We start from the raw sequence: 19047 nt of genomic DNA, 5'->3' as shown, positions 1-19047 counted from the left end.
GACAGACGAACGTACGGATATCAAGACTGGTTTTATTAGGTCATCTCATGAGAGATGACCGAAAAATGAAGAAGAAGGAGCTCCCTATTCCTCCGTGTGTTGCATATTTCACGTTAAAATAAAAAATACCCCCAAGAGGGAGTGCCGGTCATCCCTGCCAGAGGTCGAAAGTAACTCTGTGCCAGATTGGAATAGGGGCGGTTCATAAAGTATGTACGCTCTACTTCCGGGTTTCGAAACCACCCACCCCCCCCCCCTGTATGCAGGCGAGTGACCACCCACCCACCCCCTCAAACATCGCTAATCGCTTGCAAAGCCAGCAGTTCCTTATGAACCGATGTTTGTAATCCATGACGATGCAGTCCCTGTGGTATAGCCTGCGGGCATGCAGGGCGGGGCATGATGAGGGGAGGAGTGGTCGTGGTGGTCATCGTGTCTGCCAGGAATATAGGGAGTGCGCGCCGCCTGAGGCGTGGTAGTGATGCTGTGGTCGTCCGGCTCGTGAGTGTGCGGAGTACGTAATAAAGGAGAGCCGCAGGCAAAGTACGCCCGCGCTCGTGCTTGTGCAACACAGCCCGGCTCGACTGTTCCCCCGCTCGTGTCTGCCTGCTAAGCATCTTCTATCAGTACACCACAGTTGGCTGACGAGGATCTTCGGATCGGCGTGTGCAGGGCGGCAGCGAATAACCCGTGCGGTTCCAGGCTACGGAGCCAAGGGTCTCGCCAGCACGAGCATGGCAGAAGGTCGGTGCACGGCGCACGAACGCGTGCCCGCCTTCGTCGGAATCGACTTCGGCCACGTCGAGTGGGCAACGGCCGCGCTCAGTGTTCGTTTTATTGAGGCACGTCAGATCGGGGGAATGATTTCTGCAGAGCCACGGCTAAAGAACGAGGACACACGGTTCGGCTCGAACGCGGCGTGGGACGTCGCGCGAGCTCTGAAGAATGTCCGGGGTCTCGATGGTCGGGGCACAGCAGATGGTCCGGGGGTCAGCGCGATGTGCCAGGCACGCACGGCCACGCGCACGGTCTGCGGCACGGGTCGTGGGCGAGCGTTGCAATGCAATCACTCGGACGGCGGTCTGAGCACTCGAGGTCGTCTACGGTGTGTGGGCCGAGGGTCATCGCCCATCGTTACAGTCATAGATGGCGGTGTGCGAAGCGATCCTTCCGTCCCGGGTCAAGACCTACCGCCGGTATGGTGTTCGGTGCATGGCGTGCACGGTAACGCCCCGGGTCGAGTTTTGCAGCCTGAGCACGGAGATTCCAGCGACCCGGAGCGGGAGATGCTGCCCATGTTGAGCCTGGTTTCAGTTGATCCTACGGTGACAGGACCGATGCCAGTGAATGTCGAAGTGATCGGGGCACTGATCGGGTGTCGAATTGAGTCCACTCGTGCTGCCCGCGCATCGCGCACGTACACCGGCGAAGCGGTTGCGCCGCTTGCAGCGCCCGACGTCTCGCTGCTTTACCGGGGGCGAAGCGCCCTACTCTCGGTGCTCGTGGTGCGAGGGGAGGGGCCCGTCCTTTTGGGTCGGGACTGGCTGGCGCACCTCGGGCTGGATCTCCGGTTCGTACCTCCAGGTGTGCCGGTGCTCTCTTCGATGCCTTCGTCGAGTACCGAGGGCGAGGTTCTGGCGGTGGGAGCCGCGTCGATGCAACGGGAGCGGCCGTTCGTTGCTGCCTGCGGCGGTGATGTACGGTTCGGGAGCGGCGAGAGCCGTATCAGCTCTCGCGATGAGTTCCCGCGCTTCGGCAGCGTTCGTGAGGCAATGCGCGCCGGTGTTGTTCGGGCAGCTTCAACGGGTTGCGGTGAGCCCGTGGCGTTAAAGGAAGTCGCGAGTCACAACATCGAGTCGACAACCAAGAGACGGACTCGTGATGTGGGTTGTGGGTTGCTGTTCATTGCATATTTGTTTTTCATTGCTCGAGTGATGCGGTTTAACGTTGTTGAAATAAATGCCAGCAGTTCCCGTGTGAGAGTGGGTTTGGTGGAGATCAATCGATGGGATTTGTATTATGATCAATGTGATGTGGGGGCTTTGGGAGAGGTGGGGGCGAATAAAGAGGGTTTATTGACCTCCAGTTGCCCCAGGCCGCGGGTAGTTGTTTTGTCAGGTGCTGGGATTTTATCAAAAGAACGCGCTGTACGGAAAAATGAGTTTGCGATGGTTCAAATGTTATTCCTATTAATTTATGACGAGCTGATGGTTGAGGTGTGGTTTAAATGGAATTGCTACCGTCTAACTGCCGTGTGGGTCTCGGAGATCGACTCGGAGCCAGGACGGGTGCGCTGGTCGGCGTTACCCCCACCTCTGGTTGCGGCAAGGTCAGACGTGCCTGGTGCCGTGGGCGCAGCTCTCTGTGTTCGCTCAAGGCCATTTAGATGGGCGTTGGCATCTCAGCTGATTGTGGTGCGTGGGTTCTTATGGAGCATTGGTTGCGTCCAGCCAGCGGCGCTGTTCAGCGCCCCCATCCAAGGTCCATCAAGTCTGGCGCTGGCGCCTCGGCTTCCAGACAGCGGGCTTCCGACCTCGGAATGTTTATCTGCTTCAGGTCTGCCTGGGGGAGATGTGCCGCCTTGTGGGCCGGAGGCGTTTGATGGTGCCGGGGGAGGTTTGCTCGCTCGGGAGGTCGCCGCGACCTCGCCAAGGGCCATGGAAGCATGAGCCGCCTGGGGGTGTTTTCGCTGTGTAGTGCTGCTGTGCTTCTCCAGTTGCTCGCTTCCACGCATTATATGATGTGATGTGCTGTTATACTTCGCTGTTTTCTTTTTTGTGCCTTGTCTACTGTTATACCGTAGTCCTTCGTGCTGTTTATGCTTATTATGATGGTGATCATTTAATAATCATACTTTTAGGAGGGAGGAGTGTGGTATAGCCTGCGGGCATGCAGGGCGGGGCATGATGAGGGGAGGAGTGGTCGTGGTGGTCATCGTATCTGCCAGGAATATAGGGAGTGCGCGCCGCCTGAGGCGTGGTAGTGATGCTGTAGTCGCCCGGCTCGTGAGTGTGCGGAGTACGTAATAAAGGAGAGCCGCGGGCAAAGTACGCCCGTGCTCGCGCTTGTGCAACACAGCCCGGCTCGACTGTTCCCCCGCTCGTGTCTGCCTGCTAAGCATCTTCTATCAGTACACCACAGTCCCGAGCGGTGTAATTTACCTTTTTCTTTTAATATCACAGCACGTCATTTATGAAAATAAAAGTACAAATTGACATTAAAAACAATGTTGATGTCATAAATGAAAGTAAGTGTGCATATAAACTTGTGTTCCATTGTTTAAGTTAAATCTGACAAAAGCTTCAAATGTAATATTTGTCTCAGAGAATTCCGGTTCTTAATTTTTTAATACTTTTTTATTGTATGTACGTACTTTATGAATGGCCCATACGGGGAGTCAGAACGAAGTTTGAAGGGCTATAAAATCGTAACGAGAGCAAATTTCAAAAAAATGGCTCGTGTTGTTCTCGATAATAGTCCATAGTATCTGAATCACTAATAACATTTGATCTCTCTTGATAAATGAGGGAGGAGATACGATTTGAAATCGACGATTTTCGCACCTTTGACAGCCTCGTGACCTTGACCTCAAACGACCTTGAAAGTTTCTCGTTGTGCATGTCTCATCGACCTCTATCCATTCCACTATTAGTTATTTGTCTCCACTCGGTTTGATTGTGGACGGACTGACGGACATACGTACGTATGGACGGATAATAAAGTACAGTCCTCTAATAAAGTGTGGCACAAGGCTCTGCTCCACAAGCTTCAATCGTATGATGTATCTGGAGTGATGCATTCAATCATTTTGGATTTCCTTACAAATCTCAAGATGAAGGTGTTCCTTGAGGGTCAACCTTCTCCGACTTACTCCTCAATTCTGGTGTTCCACAGGGCTCTGTCATTGGTCCCACTCTGTTCCTTGTTTATATCAACAAGTGCGGGCCTGTAGGTGCATGCCCGTAGGTGCGTGCCCGTAGGTGAGTGCCCGTAGGTGAGTGCCCGTATGTGAGTGCCAGTATGTGTAGCTCTCTCTCGCCCCCTCTCTCTCGCCCCCTCTCTCTCGCCCCCCCTCTCGCATCCCTTTCTCGCCCCCCTCTCTCGCCCCCCTCTCTCTTCAGCCCCAGAGAGAGGGCTGCACATACTGGCACTCACGTACAGGTACTCACCTACAGGCCCGCACTAGTTGATATAAACAAGGAACAGAGTGGGACCAAGGACAGAGCCCTGTGGAACACCAGAATTGATGGAGTAAGTAGAAGGTTGACCCTGAAGTATCACCTTTTTCTTGAGATTTGGAAGGAAATCCAAAATGATTGAATGCATCACTCCAGATACATCATACGATTGAAGCTTGTGGAGCAGAGCCTTGTGCCACACTTTATGAGAGGCTTTCGAGATATCCAAAGCAACTATTCTCGCTTCACCCTTGAGCTTCAATGCCCTATTGAAATGATCTGCAATCAAGGATAGCAGATCATCAGTCGAGCAGGAATGGTGAAAGCCACACTGGCAGTCAGTGAGAAATTCATTGTCCTCCAGATGGCTGAGAAGTTGTTCATCTATCTATAATTCCAGCAATGTGTGTGTGTGTGTGTGTGTGTGTGTGTGTGTGTGTGTGTGTGTGTGTGTGTGTGTGTGTGTGTGTGTGTGTGTGTGTGTGTGTGTGTGTGTGTGTGTCTGTCTGCGACCGCCGTTTCTCGACGACCGCCGGTCCGATCTGATTGAAACTTGCCAGGAATATTGCTGGGGACCCGCGGATGTGCCTTTTCAAGGTTTGATATTAATCGGACAAGCGGTTCCCAAGTTACGGCCATTTATCTGTCGACCAATGACAAGACACGGTGCGATGACGTCACGAATGACGTCACAATTAATGTTTATTTATTTTTATTTTTATTTATTTTGCACGATTGACGGTCCGATCTGATTGAAACTTGCCAGGAATATTGCTGGGGACCCGCAGATGTGCCTTTTCGAGGTTTGATATTAATCGGACGAGCAGTTCCCAAGTTACGGCCATTTATGTGTCGACCAATATCTGCGAGAGAGGGGGACGGGAGAGGGGGGATGAGAGTGGGTGCGAGAGAGGATGGGGGAGAGAGGAAGGGTGAGACTAGGGGGGATAGAGGGGGGAAAGAGAGGGGGAGAGAGAGGGGGCGAGAGAGGAGGGGTGAGAGTGGGGGCGAGAGAGGGGGACGGGAGAGGGGGATGAGAGTGGGGGCGAGAGAGGAGGGGGAGAGAGGAAGGGCGAGATGAGGGGGGATAGAGGGGGTCAAGAGAGGGGGAGAGAGAGAGGGGCGAGAGAGGAGGGGGAGAGAGGAGGTGGGAGAGAGGAGGGGTGAGACTAGGGGGGAGAGAGAGGGGAATAGAGGAGGGGTGAGACTGGGAGTGAGAGAGGGGAGAGAGAGGGGGAGAGAGGGGAGAGAGAGGGGCAAGAGAGGGGGTGAGAGAGGGGGAGAGAGAGGGGCGAGATAGGGGGGAAAGAGGGGGTGAGAGAGGGGCGTCACAATTCAAGAGAGGGGGAGAGAGGAGGGGGCGTTAGGGGGTGAGAGTGGGGGCGAGAGAGAGAGGGGCGAGACAGGAGGGGGGGAGAGAGGAGGGGCTAGAGGAGGGGGAGCGAGGGGAGCGAGAGACAGGGGCATCACAATTCTTCTTCATTTGATATGACGTCACAATTGACGCTGGGGACCTGAATATGATTCCCAGGTGTTTCCCAAGTTATGGCCATTTATGATACGGTTGGTCCGAACTAATTGAAATAATGCCCCAATCCAGTTATCTTTTACGCACCCACGGGCCCGCCCCTACGGGCCCGTACGAGTCTATCTATAATTCCAGCAATCTGTGTGTGTGTGTGTGTGTGTGTGTGTGTGTGTGTGTGTGTGTGTGTGTGTGTGTGTGTGTGTGTGTGTGTGTGTGTGTGTGTGTGTGTGCGTGTGTGTCTGTGACCGCTGTTTCTCGACAATCACTGGTCCGATCTGATTGAAACTTGCCAGGTATATTGCTGGGACCTGAGGATGTACCTTTTCAAGGTTTGATATTAATCGGACGAGTGCCTCCCAAGTTATGGCCATTTATTGACCAAACCAATGACAAGACACGTTATTGCGTGGGCATGGCCGATGGGGGAAGGGAACCTCAGCCGCGTTCCCCATTACAGGTTACAACGTACGGGCTTCTGGAGAGTGATGACTTGGTGTATTCTAATAATTTCTCGATTTCTTCTGCGCATTTATAGATAAACACAATGCCCCAAGTTACGATCGTTTTCAAATTAGATGGTGCATACATTTCGGAAACATCAGAGTGAGCTGGTATGCTCTGAACCAGGAAGTAAATTGTTTTTCTCTCTCTTCTCTTCTCTTTTTGTTTTTCCTTGTGACGACATTGCGAAAAGGCAAAATACGTTGGCGCTAATTGATTAATTGGCCATTAAAACTAAATTGCGAATAATCGTAACTGCGATATGCGAACTTCCGGGCCACGCACGTACGGGCACACGAGAGCGAAGAAACGGCCTGTGTGGTTGTTGTTTCTTGCTCGCGGTTTGAATATATATTTTTTATTGTTCTTATTTTTTTTACGGGCATGCACTAGTTGATGTTGGCATAGTGGTTAGGGTAGTGGCTTGGGATCCAAAAGGTCCTGAGTTCAAGCCCCGTTGGCCGCTTGAATTAATACACACCAGGAGGTTGACTCAGCCTTTCATCCTTCCGAGGTCGGCGAAGTGAGTACCAGTATACTGGGCCCGGTGTATGCCCCGGTTAAAATAGGTGTACCATATCCCTGGGTTGTAAGAAGGCGACCAGGGTTGCGTCAGGAAGGGCATCCGGCGTAAAACCTGTGCCAAATCATTATGCGGATCATAACGGATGATCCGCTGTGGCGACCCCTAACGGGAGCAGCTGAAAGAAGAAGAACTAGTTGATGAAACATTCAACTACCTTACTCACTGCAGAAATCAGGTTGATCGGGCAACAATTACTTGGCTCAGAATGATCACCAGCACCCTTGAAAACAGGGACAGCAGAAGCTACTTTCCAGGATGAAGGAAACACCGAAGCAGACAAGCACGGGTTGAAAAGCTTGACAAGAATCGATGACAGTCCAGGACATCACATCTTCAATACAATCACAGAGATTCCATCAGGACCCATTGCTTTCGAGGAAGCTCGAGTATGAATAATTGTGGCAAACTTCTGAGGAGTGATAAATGGAACAGAATTATCAGAGTCTGTACAAGAGGGAAAATCAGGAAGAGGGTGTCCCTGATCATTGAAGGGAGAATCTGACATAAAGTGATGAGAAAAGAGGTGAGCCTTATCCAGAAGTGAAGTAAAGACCTGAGGTCTATCAAAGAAAGGAGGTGTGGAAGATTTATTGTGGTCGAGTGCACTGTTGACAATCCTTCAAAAGCCCCTCAAGCCAAGGAGCTGAGTTGCAACGGATTCAGCAACAGAAGCTGCATATTGCTGCTTAGCATCCTCAAGAACTCTTTTACAGGGGTCACTTGGTTTATGGAACAGACATTTGGACTCCAGAGACCCTTGCACATGGTCCTGCTTGAAATCGTGGTTGTGATGAGCAATTGCTGATGTGCAAGCCAGAGTGAACCACGGATGGGAATGAACCTTCACTTGATAAGACGCATGAGGGAATATACGGTGGGGAGAACAAGTATTTGATACACTGCCGATTTTGCAGGTTTTCCCACAAGTTTACAAAGCATGTAGAGGTCTGTAATTTTTATCAAAGGTACACTTCAACTGTGAAAGACGGAATCGAAAACAAAAATCCTGAAAATCACATTGTATGATTTTTAAATAATTAATTTGCATTTTATTGCATGAAATAAGTATTTGATACATCGGAAAAACAACATAATATTTGGTACAGAAACCTTTGTTTGAAATTACAGAGATCAGACGTTTCCTGTAGTTATAAACCAGGTTTGCACAGACTGCAGCAGGGATTTTGGCCCACTCCTGCATACAGATCTTCTCCAGATGCTTCAGGTTTCGGGACTGTCGCTGGGCAACACAGACTTTCAGCTCCCTCCAAAGATTTTCGATTGGGTTCAGGTCTGGAGACTGGTGAGGCCACTCCAGGACCTTGAGATGCTTCTTAAGGAGCCACGCCTGAGTTGCCCTGGCTGTGTGTTTCGGGTCGTTGTCATGCTGGAAGACCCAGCCACGCCCCATCTTCAATGCTCTTGTTGAGCGAAGGAGGTTGTTGGCCAAGATCTCGCGATGCATGGCCCCATCCATCCTCCCCTCAATACGGTGCAGTCGTCCTGTCCCCTTTGCAGAAAAGCATCCCCAATGAATGATGTTTCCACCTCCATGCTTCACGGTTAGGATGGTGTTCTTGGGGTTGTACTCATCCTTCTTCTTCCTCCAAACACGGCGAGTGGAGTTTAAACCAAAAAGCTCTATTTTGGTCTCATCAGACCACATGACCTTCTCCCATTCCTCCTCTGGATCATCCAGATGGTCATTGGCAAACATCAGACGGGCCTGGACATGTGCTGGCTTGAGCAGAGGGACCTTGCCTGCGCTGCAGGATTTTAATCCATGACGGTGTAGTGTGTTACTTATGGTTTTCTTTGATACTGTGGTCCCAGCTCTCTTCAGGTCATTGACCAGGTCCTGCCGTGTTGTTCTGGGCTGATCCCTCACCTTTCTCATGATCATTGAGGCTCCACGAGGTGAGATCTTGCATGGAGCCCCAGACCGAGGGAGATTGACTGTTATCTTGAACTTCTTCCATTTTCTAATAATTGCGCCAACAGTTGTTGCCTTCTCACCAAGCTGCTTGCCTATTGTCCTGTAGCCCATCCCAGCCTTGTGCAAGTCTACAATTTTGTCCCTGATGTCCTTAGACAGCTTACTGGTCTTGCCCATTGTGGAGAGGTTGGAGTCTGATTGATTGAGTGTGGACAGCTGTCTTTTATGCAGACTAGTGCGGGCACGTAGGTGCGGGCCCGTAGGTGAGTGCCAGTATGTGCAGCCCTCTCTCGCCCCCTCTCTCTCTCCCCCTCTCTCTCCCCCCTCTCTCTCCCCCTCTCTCTCCCCCTCTCTCTTGCCCTCCTCTCTCTCCCCCTCTCTCCCCCCTCTCTTGCCCTTCCTCTTCCCCCTCCTCTCTCGCCCCCACTCTCATCCCCTTTCTCCCCCTTCTCTTGCCCTTCCTCTTCCCCCTCCTCTCTCGCCCCCACTCTCATCCCCTTTCTCCCGTCCCCCTCTCTCGCAGTTATTGGTTGACAGATAAATGGCCATAACTTGGGAACCGCTCATCCGATTGACATCAAACCTCGCAAAGGCACATCTGCAGGCCCCGGCAATATTCCTGGCAAGTTTCAATGAGATTGGACCGGCGGTGGTCGAGAAACGGTGGGTCGCAGACAAACAGACAGACAGACAGACAGACAGACACACACACACACACACACACACACACACACACACACACACACACACACACACACACACACACACACACACACACACATTGCTGGAATTAGAGGCAGATAACGAGTTCAAACAGGTGCAGTTAATACAGGTAATGAGTGGAGAATGGGAGGGCTTCTTAAAGACAAAACTAACAGGTTTGTGAGAGCCGGAATTCTTCCTGGTTGGTAGGTGATCAAATACTTATTTCATGCAATAAAATCCAAATTAATTATTTATAAATCATACAATGTGATTTTCAGGATTTTTGTTTTAGATTCCGTCTTTCACAGTTGAAGTGTACCTATGATGAAAATTACAGACCTCTACGTGCTTTGTAAGTGGGAAAACCTGCAAAATCGGCAGTGTATCAAATACTTGTTCTCCCCACTGTAAATGTGCACGTACCAGTGCGAATCCATTGGGAGATCAAAATTTATTCACGTTTAACAAACGCTGGAGCCAAAACGAGAACAAACCAGCTCAAATGAGCGAAGATCCTCGTCCTTTTAATGATGACGTCATAAAAACGAATACGATGTCATTGTGAGGTATTATGTTTGCGATAAATTATCTGTGCTAATGCCCTGTTCGATTCCCGCAAACAGAATTTAAAAAGCTTGCCGAGTTTCGGAGATAATTTTTTCGGCGATTTCCATTCGTGGAGATATTTTGACGTCATAACTTTTTTTCTCGGAGGAATTTTCAAAATCGGAGATGGTTACTGTCTGCGGAGGGTATTTTTACATATATACACCAAGTTTCAGGAAGTTTGGATGAAAACTGTTGGCTGTGAAACAAAAAAGTCCACAAGAAGATGAAGAACAACAACGTGAGTAAGACTGAGAGATCCTCCACGAGGATATATAAAAATGAAGAAGAAGAAGCTCCCTATTCCTCCGTTTGTTGCCGATTTCACGTAAAAAAAAAAAGGGGACAAAAAGACTCCCGGAGAACCCCATGGATGAACACAGAGTTAGATGCGGTAAATAAACCTCCATTAGTGTTGTGTATAAGCAATGACGGCTCACACGAAGGATCTTTCGCTCATCACCTTTCAATCACGTCTCGAGCTCCACGCTCGGAAGCCCGCTGACGTCACTGGAAAGCCCGCTGACGTCACTGGAAAGCCCGCTGACGTCACTCTCGGTTCCGGCTCGTCAGTTCCGGCTCCTTATGCATCATTAATATTCATGTAACTCCCAACACCATATTTCGGCATCAGATGTGAACCTTGTGGCCAAGTTTCATCAAAATCGCGTGTTTGGTTCAAGTGATAATGACTGAAGTGTTTCCGGAGTCACTCACTCATTCTTTCACTCACTCACTCAGTCACTCATTCAGTCACTCATTCACTCACTCATTCACTCAACTCCAGACGCAACTCAATCGCATCAGGTCACCTGACGAAAGTCCAGGTGAGATAATAATTGATGAACGAACGTGTTTCTGAGGTACAACTCGTGTAATTATGTTCATTGTGGCACGAATCACCCCGAACACGTGACACGCTTGCCAATGACGTCACACAGGAACTCGATCTCCGTGTCCAAACGTGTTTCCAACGACGTCCGCGTTGTGAGGATAAATAAGACCTCTTAGCGCCGGTTCTGGTTCCTCGACTTCTTGGAATTGTTGGTTATTGTGCGGATCTTCCCTTCGACAGCCTTGTGACGTGAGGTGAGAATATATATGTTGTTGTTGATGATTTGGGAGCGACCGGACGAACTTCACGTGAGTTCTGTGCATCGATTTACTCCTTTGTCTTTTCCTTCACGCCAAACTCCATTGTTATTCTGTCATCATTATCCGTCGGTAATGTTCGGGAAATTCCGTCTTTAATCGTCCATGACGTTGCTGCCACGTCACTTGGGATGATATTTGTTCGTCCGCTTCACCTGAACCGACCGTGTGTTGGTCACGTGACTGTCTTGGTTCGTGAGGTGTTGCTGCTTCCGCCATAACGTCTCTTATCGTATTCGGGCCTTGCACGTCCGTCCGTCTGTACATCGGACGTGTCAACACGTTCACTTTCAAACGTTGAATGTTGGACGAACCGCGTTGGCACAGATTGCACACCACACCTGAAACCATGTCTTTACCGACACGAAATTGATGAAGCAACGATGCGTCACAGACGATGCGTCACAGACGATGCGTCACAGACGATGCGTCACAGACGATACGTGCATCCATGTTTGAAGAGGTATGAGGAGAGTGAGTTTTTATCCCCCGCCGCGTGGCGGTAGGGGGATATTGTTTTATATCCTCGTGGAGGATCTCACGTTGTTGTTGTGGACTCCCGTAGAACTCCATGGATGAACACAGAGTTCGGACCAAGTCTTACTCACGTTGTTGTTCTTGTGGACTTTTTTTGTTTCACAGCCTCCAGTTTTCATCGAAACATCCTGAAACTTGGCAGATCATCTATGTACAATTCCAGCAATGTGTGTCTGTGTGTCTGTGTCTGCGACTGCCGTTTCTCGACGACTGCCGGTCCGATATCATTGAAACTTGCCACGAATATTGCTGGGCCCAGCAGATGTGCCTTTTCGAGGTTTGATGTCAATCGGACGAGCGGTTCCCAAGTTACAGCCATTTATCTGTCAACCAATGACAAGACACGGTGCTATGACGTCACGAATGACATCACAATTAATGTTTATTTATTTATTTTTTATTATTTCTTTTGCACGATTGAAACTTGCCAGGAATATATATATATATATATATATATATATATACATATATATATATATATATATATATATATATATATAGACATATATAGACAGAGACAGAGACAGACAGACGCTGCACATACTGGCACTCACCTTCGGGCACGAACCTACGGGCCCGTACTAGTTACTAATAATAATAATAGCACAATAATTGGCAGTACACAATCATAGCACAATAATTGAATAAAAAGAATAACGTAATACAATGACCAATGTCTGTCAACCAATAACGACCGATATATAGTCTGTCAACTCGACAGGACACGGTGCTATGACATCACGAATGACGTCACAATGCTTCCACCTTTTTTTTCTTAGTGTATATATGGCAGCTGAAGTGTCTCTCCACCTTATCACCTTATCATGCAATTTTTTCTCAGAATAACAATAACAGCATATTAATCTATCTATAATTTCAGCAATGTGTGTGTGTGTGTGTGTGTGTGTGTGTGTGTGTGTGTGTGTGTGTGTGTGTGTGTGTGTGTGTGTGTGTGTGTGTGTGTGTGTGTCTGTCTGCAACCGCCGTTTCTCGACCACCGCCAGTCCAATCTGATTGCAACTTGCCAGGAATATTGCTGGGCCCCGCAGATGTGCCTTTTTGAGGTTTGATGTCAATCGGACGAGCGGTTCCCAAATTACGGCCATTTTATTGCTTTTTTCAGTGTTGAAAAGGTGTATATATGGCAGCTGAAGTGTCATTCCACCTTATCACCTTATCATGCCATTTTTTCTCAGAATAATGATAACAGCATCTATCTATAATTCCAGCAATCTCTGTGTGTATGTGTCTGTCCGTCTGTTTGTCTATTTGTCTGCGACCGCCGTTTCTCGACAACCACCGATCCGATCTGTTTGAAACTGGCCAGGAATATTTGCGGGGCCCCACAGATGTGCCTTTTCAAGGTTTGATGTCAATCGGACGAGCCGTTCCCAAGTTACGGCCATTTATCTGTCGACGAATGATTGCATCTGGCTCGCAGATAAAATTGGAGTTTGAAACTTTGAAAGCCCAATATTTCTCGCGGAAGCTTTACCTATAGTTTGAATGGTGTAGTGCTTCATTCACGTGCAGGGCTGAACTTGACAGAAGGAGAGAAGAGAAAACGCCTCCGAATTGGCTGAAGCGGTTTTTGTTTCGTCCAGTCATGCGGCCGAGGCGACTCGTGATTTCGGTTCCTCCAATGACGTGCCGCCGCCGACACGCGTCACGGAATTCATCTCGACCAATCACGCGCCACCGCTGAGGCGACAGCATCCCAGAGTCGGCCGGCCGCGCCGCTCCTCTCGAGTCTATAAGCCCTTGCGCAAGCCAGCCAGACTCACTATTTGCCTAGCCTCAGTTGGGTCAACATCTCCCTCTCTCTCATTTGCTCAAAGCTAACCCTTCGACGAAGAAGATGGTGAAAAGAAAAAAAGATGAGGAGTATCGTACATTTCAGGACGAATGGGCCGAATAATTCGCCTTTGTGGAGAGAGCAGGTTCTGTGGTGTGTCGAATTTGGAATGACAAAATTGCATCGATGAAACGGTCGAATATAAAGCGGCACTTCGACACACGCCATGCTACCTTTGCATCAAAATACCCTGCGGGAGACAGCAGAAAGAAAGCGTGCCAAGAGCTACTGAGCAGGGTGCAAGCCAGCCAGCAGCAACTCCACGTATGGACCCGGCAAGGTGACTATAATTCCGCTTGCTTTGCTGGATCTTTAGCAATAGTGAGGAACGGAAAACCATTCACAGATGGCGAGGATGCTAAAACGTTCATGCTGGATGTAGCCAATGAACTTTTTGATGATCTTCCGAACAAAGACAAGATAATCAAACGGATACAAGACATGCCTCTGTTGGCAAGAACTGTTCATGATCGTACCATCATGATGGCAAACCAAGTGGAGGAGACGCAAGTGAAGGACATAAATACAGCGCCGTTCTTTTCCCTGGCTTTGGATGAGTCAACAGACGTAAGCCATTTGTCGCAGTTCAGTGTGATTGCAAGATATGCTGCTGGTGATACACTGCGTGAAGAAAGTCTTGCTGTTCTGCCAATAAAAGGGTCCACAAGAGGTGAGTATTTATTCAAGTCTTTCATGGAGTTCGCTCAAGAAAAAAATCTACCTCTGGATAAACTTATCTCAGTGTGTACTGATGGTGCTCCGTGTATGGTGGGGAAAAACAAAGGATTTGTGGCGCTTCTCCGTGAACATGAAAATAGACCCATCCGAAGTTTCCATTGCATTCTACACCAGGAGGCACTTTGTGCTCAGATGTGTGATGGGCAGCTTGGCGAAGTGATGTCGCTGGTCATTTGTGTGATCAACTTTATTGTTGCCCGAGCCTTAAATGGTCGCCAGTTTAAAACACTGCTGGATGAAGTTGGAAATAACTATCACGGTCTGCTTTTGCACAGCAATGTGCATTGGTTGTCAAGAGGGAAGGTGCTTAGCCGTTTTGCGGCTTGCCTGAACGAAATCTGGACTTTCTTTGAAATGAAAGGGATTGAGCATCCTGAGCTAGCCGAAACTGAGTGGCTCCTCAAGTTTTACTATCTCGTGGATATGACTGAACATCTGAACCAGCTCAACGTGAAAATGCAAGGCATTGGAAATACAGTGTTATCCCATCAACAAGCCATGTTTGCTTTTGAAAACAAGCTGGAGCTCTTTATCATGGATCTTGAAACAGGTCGTTTACTACATTTTGAAAAACTGAGACAATTTAAAGATGCATGCACAACAAGTGAGCCCACTCAAAACTTTGATCTCCACCAGTTAGCTGGCTGGCTTCACATCCAGTCTCCTTCAGTTATTCAAAGCACGCTTTGGAGAATTTCGTGAGCACACTCGTCTTTTTAAGTTCATCACCCATCCAAACGAGTGTTCACTGAACACAGCCGACCTGAGTTACATTCCTGGTGTCTCCGTCAGAGATTTTGAAGCAGAAGTGGCTGACCTGAAGGCCTCAGACATGTGGGTGAATAAGTTCAAGTCACTGATTGAAGATTTGGAAAGAATCGCACGACAGAAAGCGGTTGGCGAGCAAGCACATGTGGACAGAAATGAAAAAACTTCAACCCGAAGACCAGCTGATTATCAAAACTTGGAACGCGCTTCCTGTCACATACCTCACACTGCAGCGTGTGAGTATTGCTGTATTGACCTTGTTTCGATCTACGTATGCATGTGAGCAGTCATTCTCGCATCTTAAAAACATCAAGTCCAACCTACGATCACGTCTAACGGATGAAAGCCTCAATGCTTGCATGAAGCTTAACCTCACCAAGTACCAACCAGACTACAAAGCCATCAGCAAATCCATGCAGCACCAGAAGTCCCATTAATGGTGATTATTAAAACAACATTATTTAAAAGAATAAATTCAGAGGCTTATTATACTCACATTTAGTTGAATTCAGTCTTAAAGTAGCCTGGTGTTGGCGCAGTGGTTAGGGCAGCGGCTTGGGATCCAAAAGGTCCTGAGTTCAAGCCCCGTTGGGCCACTGAATTAATACACCAGGGGGTTGACTCAGCCTGTCATCCTTCCGAGGTCGGCGAAGTGAGTACCAATGTACTGGGCCGGTGTATACCCTGGTTAAAATAGGTGTACCATCTCCCTGTGTGTCGTAAGAGGTGACCAGGGTTGCGTCAGGAAGGGCATCCGGCGGAAAACATGTGCCAAATCACTATGCGCATCATACGGATGATCCGCTGTGGCGACCCCTCACGGGAGCAGCCGAAAGAAGAAGAAGAAGTTGAATTCAGTCTTAAAATATATTATATGGCTCTCACTGAAATAGATTTCCAAATAATTTGCTTTAATGGCTCTCTGAGTCAAAAACGTTCCCGACCCCTGGTTTAGAGGAACCGATGGCCCAGGACGACACCCCCATGCAGGAAGATATTTCCCCGCAGCCAAGCCCAGAAGGGGTATTGGGAGTGGCAGGGGTGGCGTATGACAACCCCCCCCCCCTCCGTCAAAGTTCCCCTTCCGATTTCTGCCGGTTCCGCACACCATCATGACGGATCGGCTCTGTCATTTGACATGAGACAGATGCTGGAGGCGTTGATGCAAAAAATGGATGCGAGCACACAAAAAATGGAAAGCATGGAAACCGAATGAGGAGTGACATGTAAACACATTGGGGTGAAATGCAGAGCATGGGAGTCGAGGATAAATGGGGTTTCTAAGGCATCTATGCAAATGAATGGGGAAACTCTCTGAATCAACCCTGAAAAAACCCAAAACAGGAGACTGATTCCTCCCCCACCCCCCATACAAATGAATAGGGGAAACTCTGACAACCCCGAAAAAAACCTAAAACAGGAGAATGATTTTCTCCCTCTCTCATACAAACTCATGTTAAATTGAGACTGATTCCCCCCCTCTGACTCTGATTCAAGACCGAAGAGGAGACCGATCTCTGTCCCATTGAGGAAATGGTAAACTGAGACTTACTGATGAAAGCACTTCATTCCACTCAGAGTAATCCAATGAATATTTGTTCATGTTCTACTCCAGGTAATAAGTTAATTTTTCTATTACATTCATCACCATCGAGTATATTCACAAATATTATTTTAGAACTTAGTTCTTGGTTTAAATTTCTTTTTTGAGCAGAAATAAAATGATAAACTTCTCTCAATGCTCTTGTTTGACCACCTCCTGATCCACATATCATTTTGAGATTGCAGAAAATTGTTTTTCCATTGTTCAATTGATAACCATCAAAGCTTTCAGTTCATTCAAGGATATTAATTTTTTTCCTTTACATTCTCCAACTTATTTGTAATTAAATTTATCCGCTTATTTGTTTTATTTACTTTTACCCCGGTTATTTCTTCAATACCACTGATTTGATATTTCTCACATTCTTTATGTTTCCCATTTAAATACCAAGGCTGATTACATCTCCACTCTTTGATTTGGTTATTACTTGGTTCTATCACTTATAAATCAGTAAAAAGACGCTTCTTAACACTTATACTTATAACCATAAGGGATACTCTTGATTCCATTCTCTAAAATATATCTTTTATCATCAAAATCTCCGAATGCTTTCTTATTTATATCTTCTGTATCTATCTATAATTCCAGCAATCTGTGTGTGTGTGTGTGTCTGTCTGTCTGTCTGTCTGTCTGTCTGTCTGTCTGTCTGTCTGTCTGTCTGTCTGTCTGTCTGTCTGTCTGTCTGTCTGTCTGTCTGTCTGCGACCGCCGTTTCTCGACGACCGCCGGTCCGATCTCATTGAAACTTGCCGGAAATATTGCCGGGGACCCGCGGATGTGCCCTTTCGAAGTTTGATATCGATCGGACGAGCGTTTCCCAAGTTACGGCCATTTATCTGTCGACCAATGACAAGACGCGGTGCTATGACATCACGAATGACGTCACAATTAATGTTTACTTATTTATTCATTTTTTTTTTCCACGATCGACGGTCCGATCTGATTGAAACTTGCCAGGAATATTGCCGGGCCCCGCGGATGTGCTTTTCAAGGTTTGATATTAATCGGACGAGCGGTTCCCAAGTTACGGCCATTTATCTGTCGACCAATGACAGGACACGGTGCTTTGACGTTATGAATGACATCACAATTAATGCTTTATTTATTTATTTATTTATTATTTCTTTTGCACGATTGAATCTTGCCAGGAATATTGCTGGGGACCCGCGGATGTGCCTTTTCGAGGTTTGAGAGAGGCTGCACATACTGGCACTCACCTACGGGCACGCACCTATGGGCCCGCCCCTTCGGGCCCGTACTAGTATAATTTATGTTTATAACTTCTTATTGTATTCATTTTTCTGTACTCTTCCTTCTTTAAGGTTAAACAGTTGTAATCATGTTTAAAGTTTATTGTTTCCTTGAATATATTTTACTTTATTCCCTTTAGCTTCTTATCACACCTTTCAATGTTATTATTATCGATATACATAAAAGCATCAGACTTTGATCTCAAACCCACAAATTCACTCATGACCTTTCCACCAAACTCATCCTTAAACTTACCAATAACCTTTTTATTCTTTGTATGAAAGCAACAAACTATCAGACTTATAAATATCTATCTTTTCAAGGATACTTTCAAAATCAGCATATATCACAAACGGATGTTTTATAGATTTGTTAAAATCTTTTAATGATATGTTTGAACCTGCTTTTGGTAAATTGATTACTGTTGGTTCATGATTGCTACAATATTTTGAATGATGATTTAATCGTTTTTTTGTGTGAAAGGAGTTGAGACATCTCTTGCAAGGATACGTTTTACATTTTCTCTTATACATTTGTGATTTGGTTAATCTTGAGAAATTTTTGATGAAAGCCTAATGTGATTTTTCCTTTGAAGTGAAGCGGAGAAGCTCAATCTGTGTTTCATCATTTTTATAGTTGTTTGAATTTTTTAATATCTGAACTTTATTTGCATCCGTTAATCCATATACATTAACAGATAGATTGAAATGAAAGCGAGGGAAAAACCTTCGGAGTGTAGGCTTTATTCCACTTGATTGAAGCCGCTTCTACGGGCACATCAGGGGATACAGGTGCAGCAAGGAGTACAAATGTAGCAATGTATACATGTGCAGTAGATCACCGCAAAATAAATCAGCAATTAGCACGGATTCCGGTATACTCTCAATTCTTACCATTCAACGAGCACCAAGTGGACCGCCGCCGTAAATGACAATGTCCCAGGGACAATCCCCCCGACCGCGCGGAATCTCGGCTTTATCTATCCCGTGCGTGAGCCGCGCGACATGTGATCACGCGTCACGACCTTCAATTCATCACATAGATTATTCATTTTCTCAAATTTAGGAATATCTCTCAATGACTTTGCAAACTTTAAATCTTTAA

The 19047-nt window shown here is 47.4% G+C and overlaps 1 protein-coding gene and 1 long non-coding RNA gene across 2 annotated transcripts in view; one reads left to right on the top strand and one right to left on the bottom strand.

Moving 5' to 3' along the window:
• The window catches only part of LOC147031502 (uncharacterized), a 566858-nt gene extending 556313 nt beyond the window's left edge, over positions 1-10545 (bottom strand). The window contains exon 1 of the long non-coding RNA XR_015053331.1: positions 10504-10545. This is a non-coding gene — a long non-coding RNA (uncharacterized LOC147031502). The remainder of the gene's footprint in view (positions 1-10503) is intronic.
• Positions 10546-10971: 426 nt separating this feature from the next.
• The window catches only part of LOC147031500 (uncharacterized), a 121517-nt gene continuing 113441 nt past the window's right edge, over positions 10972-19047 (top strand). Inside the window, exon 1 of the mRNA XM_085849677.1 lies at positions 10972-11129. The gene's annotated coding sequence lies outside the window, so the exon portion shown is untranslated. The remainder of the gene's footprint in view (positions 11130-19047) is intronic.

Source organism: Eptatretus burgeri, chromosome 2 (genome assembly GCF_056783735.1).
Source record: "Eptatretus burgeri isolate ZD-2024b chromosome 2, Ebu_testis_v1, whole genome shotgun sequence".
In the NCBI taxonomy this organism is placed as follows: Eukaryota; Metazoa; Chordata; class Myxini; order Myxiniformes; family Myxinidae; genus Eptatretus; species Eptatretus burgeri.
Note: the sequence above shows the minus strand (reverse complement) of the source record. Positions and strands in the feature narration are given on the sequence as shown.